Raw genomic sequence first — 5,856 nt, forward strand, 5'->3', positions numbered from 1 at the left:
ATTCGCTGTTTCTTCATGTCATGTGTATCCAAAATAATGCAGTAGAAGAGGAAAACGGGTTAAATTTTTCACTGTGTTTGTTTCGTGTCCCCAGAGCATCATGTTACCTTTCTTTGCCTCTAGTCATTTGTAAAATTAAAAATTGTAAAATGCCACTGATTTTCAGCACCCTATCATGGTCTGAATGTGATAAAAAGTGAATCATCAAAGGAGACATGTGTCTCTTAGGAATATTTAAGTGTTTTCAGAAACTAGCATGACGAGGCATATGCTGCTCCTAATGTATTTAGGCTGCCCACAGAAAGTGTTATCTTCTTTTTAAATTAAGGTTTCACAACAGAAAAAGTATTTATGTTTAGCAAAAACATCTCGTTATTTTCTTCGTGGCCCTTGAAGTTGCCTACTGCCTCTTCTGAGGCTCGTCTTCACGCTGCCCTGTGGTTTTAGCTGCTGTTCCTCTGGTCACCAACACTGCTCTTTGACAAGTGGACACCATCTGAGTCCTATTTCTTTTACTGTCAAATGTGTTTTTTTCATTGGATGATTGTCAAGTCTTTTAAGTCATTACTTCTTGGCAACAAAACCCTTCATATAAGTAATTTGTAAGACCCAAATTTCTGGACCAAATTATATATTTGGGAAATGTGATCTGGGAAATCCCCAATCTGAAGTTTATATAATTTGGTATACTCTGTAAGAAAAATGATACAAAATTCCAGACAAAATAAGTAAGTAAAGGAATATTTATTTAGTGAGAAAAGGAATCAAGACAAATTATTGGAGCTGATGAGATTCAGGATCTTTTCTTTTAATATCTTTTTAACCAAATGGCCAGAAATGATTTCACAGAAATGCTTCCTCTTACAACCTGGTTTCCCTTGCCACCTAGAACATTCTACAATATCTAGTGCCTCTTGACATTCTCAGGCTTGAGTATAAGAAATAGTCTGAAGTTTAACTCATTGATCTTCATGTGAATTTGCCTCTGGTCCAGTGAATGAATAAATTTCACCAACAGAAAACAGTAATAGCAGACACTATGGAGCACTAATCTGGCGTGGGGTACTGTCACAAACAGCTTACACATGCTGACTTATCCTCTCAGCAATACCCTTGATTGCCTGGATCCAGTAGCCAGACAGGTGGAAAAAGGAGGTTTCCTTATGAGTAATTGTATAATGTCATTTAAATAATTTGTAAACTATAAATATAATACATATATAAGACTATTTGTAGCCCATACTCATAGAAATGGGAAAATTCTACAAAAAATCCTTGCAAGCAAATTTGTGACAATGCTATAGGCTTCATTCAAATACTCAGAAAAATATTATATCCCAAAGAATGACATTCTTGCCAAGTAATAAATTCTGACTCAAAAGTAAGTATGCTACTGAAAATTATATTCAATAAAAATTTTTTTAAGAATTCAGTCAATTCTACCCTATTGAATTGAAGAAGGGGTTTCTTGTTTGGGGTGCTTGCTCTCTTGTTGAATTACTATAATATGGTGAAATGAATAATATTAGAAAAGGAAAACATGTTCAAGGATATGTGGTCAGTATTTTTTTGGAAAGATCAATCACAAACATTGAGGATTTAATTTAATCAAATTTCATAATTTGTAAATATCTCTTCTCCTGCAGTATGATAGATTATCAAGGCATTTATTTCTATGTCAGTTGAACTTGGCATAATAGCATTCAAATTGGTAGACATCTATTAGTTTAACAGGCATGTGAAAACTTCCTAAATAATGTTTTTCAGTATTTTTTGAAGAGTAAATTAAATGAGGGATCAATGTAGATTTAACATGGCCACATCTCAGCCCACAGTGAATGTTCACAATTGAGCTGAAAATCATAATGAAAACATAGTTGGAACTAAGGAGATGCCTCCAAGTGTGGAAGGTCATTTCTGAAATGAAGCAGGTAGTGAAAGGCTCACAAACAACACTCTGTTGTGACAGATGTTTGCTTAGTATTTTATAAGCCTGACTCATTGGTGGTTTTATGTGTTTTAACCATTCCCTTACGTTTTGAATTGGTTTTAATTTTTAAAAAGCAATTTATTGCATATGCTGTTTCAGTCAGGGTCCCAGTAGGAAACAGAATTTACTCATATGTTTTAAACAAGGAAAGTTGAAAACAGGACTTATGGAGGTATGAGAAAGGGTTGGAATACACATTGAGTGATGGATGTTGGGGCACCCAGAAGGTAGCAGCAGCTGGAAGCTGAAGCTTTTACCTCTGAAGGTGGGAGGGGCAAAATGGGGAAAGAGTATTGCCAGAATCCATTACACCTGTCTTCATGAAGATGGGCTACACAGGAGCTGCCATAGATAAGGATGTTGTTGAGAGAGAATGACCCAGAAGCAAGAAAAATAGGGAAGAAATACCCAGCCTCTCACTCCTCTCTCTCTCCTGTTCCTTGCCAGTGCCTTCTATTGGCCTAAAACAACTGGCAGGGAGCTGGTAAAAGAGAACCACAGTGAGGCAGAGGCCTGGAGCACACCGTGTGGGAAGGAAGAATAGGAAGGTATGGGCAGGGGAAATGGTACATAGAAACTATGACTTCCATGGATCCTCAGTTTGACATGGTCAAGTTCGGGACAAATGTTACTCCTTCCATTTTATCAAGGAAAAAGTAGCTCATATAAAGTATGAAAAGGAACCAGGAGGAACCAGTGGAACCGCACTATGATTTTAAGTGCTTTACTGCCTGAGTCTGGTAGAATGTTCATATGTTGTAGCTTCTTAGTAGTAACCTGTTGAATGGATTGTATATTGAGTACTGTATACTGTGTAGGTGTTATAATTAGAATTTTACACTCTTAGATGGTTAAGCTACACCAGTTCATATAGCCAAGTTGGTCAATCTCTCCCTTAAAAAAATTCAACAATAAATGGGAAAAATTTCAAACTAGACAACTTTAAAACAAATATTTTCACATGAGCCTTTGAATTAATAGAGATTTTACATAAACCTTCAAATTGACAAAAATTTCACATAAGCCTTCAAATGATCAGGTAATACACAACTAGTTACTTCTGTATCAACTAAGCAAAGACCTCTAGGCAGGCCTTACTATATGTTAAATGGTATTGATATATTGGAACAAAATCAATGTATATAAATCAAATCAAAGCACTAATAAGAACCAGATATCCAAGGAATACTATTTCATAATGTTTTGTAATGTAAATTATTTCTACAAATTATTGTGTTTGTAAACTGGATGTTCAGCTATGATTTGCTTAAGAATAGGTATGTCCATGGCTTCGGGATGGATCTAAGCTTTGAGGAGCCCAACATTTATAATGGGAGATCCTCCTTAAAACACCTTGCAGAACTACAACTCAAAATTGCTAGATCTTCTTCCAGAGCATTGGTAGGGGTCCATGCAAGTAAGAAAGCTGCATGAAGATTGTTTCGTTCTCTTTACAGCAAATGTGTCTGTACTCTTGATGTCTGCAAGCTATGCGGTAGGTTGGCTCCTGTGAACTGACCTGAGCCAATTTGGTCATGCAGATTTTCATGGTTCTTTTAGTTAGGTAAGAGATTAGGTTCAATGAAAGTTAAATAAGCCACCCAGGAAGTCCCTGGTACACAGAGTCAGTGAAGCTCCCACAAGGCAATCTGGTAAAATAAAAGCAAGTCTCAGACCACATTGTGTCACATACATGAACAGTTACTAAACAAACATTCAACTAGCAAAAGAAGCAGGACAGGACTAATAGAAGGTGAATTAGACCCTTACTGAGGGCATAAAATTTAAGAGGATGCCAACAAACTCACTAGTCAAGAGAAATAATATATTAATGCATCATTTTCCCAAATTGAAATTAATACAGTATATCTGATGAAAAAAATTAAGATTTTAAATAAAGATGGGGTCAGCATTACAGGTTTTCCCTCTTGCTTCTGGCTCCAATATGGTTCTGCCCAGCACTGCAGGAAGGTCTATATAACCACTTATGTGAGCTCAAAAAAATCTCAGCTCTCAGTTCTTTGACATGGTCCCAGCAATCCTTGCCCAAAAGGCCCTCCCTCGGCTGACCCAGCGTTCCAGAGGCAGGACTCTCTGTCTTCTTGCTGGCGTCAGACAAACAAATTCTCCTGGGTACCAGGCTGATCAGGGTACAAGCTTGGGTGTTATTCTCAAAGGTAAAGGCAGGCAAGATCACTCACTGGATGCTTGGATTCTGCTTATGCTGGGGGTTAGGAAATGTTTAGAATATATTTTTAGTTAATCCATATATCCGGAATACCTGAAGAACTTATTGCTCATACTCCCTATGGTAACTTCACAATTCAACCTATGCTGACATTCACGACAGTTGCTCTGAAAAAACGGCAAAGCCTTGGTTGAGGGTGGTGATTAGTTCCAGCTGGGCTGGTGGTGACCTGCCCTGGAGAGTGGCTCTTTCTTACCATGTGCTATCTGACTGCTCCATCTATGGGTTCTGGATTAGCCACCTTTTTTGCACTCCCTGTTAGCTCCTAGCTTTTGGCTAAGCTTAGTGGCACTTACACCATCTCTCACTCTTATATGCTCAGGTATCTTCAAGTAACTTAGGGGCATCAAGGCCCTAGAAGAGAGTGGGTCACATGGCAAAGCCCTTGCCTTCACAAAGAGACCTTTAAGTGGGAAAGAGACTGTAAATAAGTCAACATTGATGCATGTTCCAATATCGTGTCAGGCATTGATAAATGCCGTAAAGGAAAATGAAGCAATATGAAGGGCTACGGCCTGATGAAAGGCATTGTCTTATTTAGGATGGTCAAGGCGGTCTTCTACAACACATGACATTTGAGCAGGGGCCTGAATGAAGTACAGCAAGAGCTATATCAATGTCAGGTGGAGACCATTGCCTGCCAAGGAAAGAGCAAACATACAGATATAACACATTAGGAAAATTACATGCCTGTTGTGAAAGATTAAAATAAGAAAACAAACAGCACACAAAACAAAAGCCTTCTATAATCTCATTCCTCAGGAACTGCCACTTGTAACATTTCATTTAGTTTCCTTCCAGAAGTTTCCCTATACGTGTAAAACGCTGTATCTTTCTTTACTTTCTTCTTCCCTCCCTTCTTTCTTACCATCTTTCCCTTGTTTCCTCTATCCATTTCTTTTTCCTTTAAAATTACCGTATCATTTACACTTCTGGGTACTGTTTAAAAAATCTCATATTACCATACCTTCAATATTTTAGCACTCTTGCAGAATAACCTCCTTCGTTGTTCTACGGTTTGGGGTGTGTGTTCTTGTCTGGATAGACCAAAGTTAATTCAATGGATCTTTGGTCAATGAACTTGGTGTGTCTTTCCAATTTTTTGCTATTACAATAATGCTATGATGACTATCCCTGTATCTATTTTATATATGTGTATGTATAAGTCTTTCTTGCTAATCCTTCAGTCGGAATTACAGGGCAAGTGGTATGCACTTTTCTGATTGTAATGTATGTTGCTGAAGTACCCTCCAAAAAGGTCATGCTGATTTACATTCCGGTCGTGCTTTTTGGGAGTTCCTGTTTTCTGATTCTCCTACCAGCATTCACATATTACCATCTACCTCTTTTGCCAGTTGATACATAAAAATGATATCTTCTCATTATTATAATTTGCATTTCTTTTCTTTTTAGTAAAGCTGGATACTTGTTTCTGCAGTTATTGGCCATGGACTAAGTCACGAATGCTAAGTGTTAATTGAGGTTGGAAATCTTCACCTATTACTTGTCTAATGCCAAGGGCTGCCTGTAGCACATACTATGTTTTAATCAGATTAGAAGGAAAGGTGTCCTTTCCTTATGACACTTTATCACCATCTACTAAAAAATGACCATGATA

This window comes from Manis javanica, chromosome 2, assembly GCF_040802235.1.
Source record: "Manis javanica isolate MJ-LG chromosome 2, MJ_LKY, whole genome shotgun sequence".
Classification (NCBI taxonomy): Eukaryota; Metazoa; Chordata; class Mammalia; order Pholidota; family Manidae; genus Manis; species Manis javanica.